Below are 2,438 nucleotides of genomic sequence, written 5' to 3'. Positions count from 1 at the left end.
TATTCAGGAGATGAGTATCCGGATTGGGCCTTGATTGTCGACATCCTCCGCGCCGTGGTGACGACGCCGTCGTTGGTGGCGGAAGTGGTGGTGGAGGAAGCGGGGGCTACGACGGCAGCGGTGGTGGCGGTAGCGGCGGCTCCGGATTAAGGAGGCTGAGCTGCGGCGAGTTGATGAGTCTCAGTCATTTCGTCGAACACATGGTAGACAAAGATTATTTTTATTTTTTTAAATAGTTAACGGCTGTTAACTCACCGTTAGGGCTAAGGGTGATTTTGTTCGATTTTAATTACCATAGGGGCTTATTTGACACACCCCTTGCCATAAGGGGCCCAATGCCATAGGGGCCTCCACCTTAGGGGCTAATCTGATACTTAACCCTATAATATAATATTATTGAATAAAGCAGTATATACTGATGAATAACGATATTTAAAAAATTGGTAAAATTTTGCTCACTCCAAAATTCGAACACTGGTAAAAATTTCCACCCTCTAGGTAAATATCAGTCATAGGATACATGAAATCAACACTCACAAATCAATCTAAAATCTCACCAGATATATGGAATCTCATTGGAGCGCTCCCCTATATATATATAGAAAATAGAGATCAAATCAGAGCCATTGATCTCACCAAAATCAATGAATCAAATTAATCAGAATTCTTCAAGTTTAGGAAATCCCGTAAATTCCTCATTTTCCAATTCTGGGAACCAACGAACATTATTATGAACTTACGAACATACTAATGTTTGTCGATGTGTTCGTATAAAAAACAAATGAACATGCTAATGTTCGTCGATATGTTCGTATAAAAACAAATGAACATACAAATAAACATACTTATGTCCGTAAGTTTATAATAATGTTCGTTGGTTCCCAGAATTGGAAAAAATGAGAAATTTACGGGATTTCCTAAACTTGAAGAATTCAGATGAATCTGATTCATTGATTTTGGTTAGATCAATGGCTCAAATTTGGTCTCCATTCTCTATATAGGGGAGTGGTCTCCATTGAACTCTTCCATATATATATATAGGGAGAGGTTCAAGAAAGAACCATAAATAAAAAAATAATGGAGAACCATTTTCAGCCATTCGATTATCAAGATCTACGGTGGATGTATCATCTTGTTGGATGAATGCAGATCCTGAGTTCGAATCCTGAAGGGAGCAATTTTTTTTATTTTTTTGAGTGCATTAATTTTAACAGCGAATGCATTAATTTTTACAGTGAATGCATTAAATTTGATGGTTCTCACGTTCTCACAAATAATGTAGTTATATCTAAAACCACACCCTATATATATATATATATATATATATATATATATATATATATATATATATATATATATATAGAAAAAATTCAACAGATAATGACAAATATGTAGAGAAAGGAGAATTAATCTAACGCCTCCAAAATTTTTTGAATCTAAGGGTTCGAATTTAATCTGATTGTTTTCCTTAATTATAGCCGAAATGGCTATATTTATAATTGAACAAATTTATTTTGGTAAGATATTATTCTGTCATATCTTTATGCAAATTTCTGTATCTGCATTTATGTGTAATTCACAAATTTGTGTAGCCGTTAATTAAGATCTACAAATCTTTAATTATCTTTTTTTTTGGTAAGATATTATCCTGCCGTATCTTTATGCAAATTTATATATCTGTATTTACGTGTAATTTAGTCATGTCATTATTCTAATTAATTATTTCTGTATCTGTATTCGAAATAATTTATGTTAATTATTTTATTTTATGTCAGCAAGATAAAATGTGAATATTTTACTTAAATTATTTTATAATTTTGTTACGTTTGTCCGAAAAGTTCTATGTTAAATATTTTATGTCAGCAAGAAAAATTCAAATATTTTATTTAGTTGTTCATAAATTTTTTACGTATGTTCGAAATGATTTATGGTAAATATTTTATGTTAGTAAGAAACATTCAAATAGTTTATTTAGGTGTAGGTAATTTTTGTACGCTTGTTCGAAATGCTTTATGTTAGCAAAAAAAATTCAAATAGTTTTTTTAGGGTTCGTAATTGTTTACAACTTGTTCGAAAAAAAAATTACGCTTCATAATTGTTTACAGCTTGTTCGAAATTTTATTCAGATGTTCATAATTGTTTATAGCTTGTTCATAAACTATTAATTATGCTTAGGGATGATAATTATACACGCAGATAGAACTATATATGCGAGTTTTGGCACTCACAAGTACTTGCCCCCAAATGAGGCGGGTATAGGGCAAAAGTTTCATGTTGGGTTCGGTCGGATTTAAACACTAAAATTCGAGTCGATTGCAGGGTATAGCTTCTCGTCCCCATAAATTTTACTCCTATTATTTTCTTAAAATTATGCTTACTATATTAATTTGTTGAGGTTTGCATATGTGATGTTAAAAAAATTCTATACTATTATTATA

Source organism: Salvia miltiorrhiza, unplaced genomic scaffold (genome assembly GCF_028751815.1).
Source record: "Salvia miltiorrhiza cultivar Shanhuang (shh) unplaced genomic scaffold, IMPLAD_Smil_shh original_scaffold_188, whole genome shotgun sequence".
NCBI lineage: Eukaryota > Viridiplantae > Streptophyta > Magnoliopsida > Lamiales > Lamiaceae > Salvia > Salvia miltiorrhiza.
The sequence above is the reverse complement of the archived record's forward strand: the minus strand, read 5'-3'. Positions refer to the sequence as shown.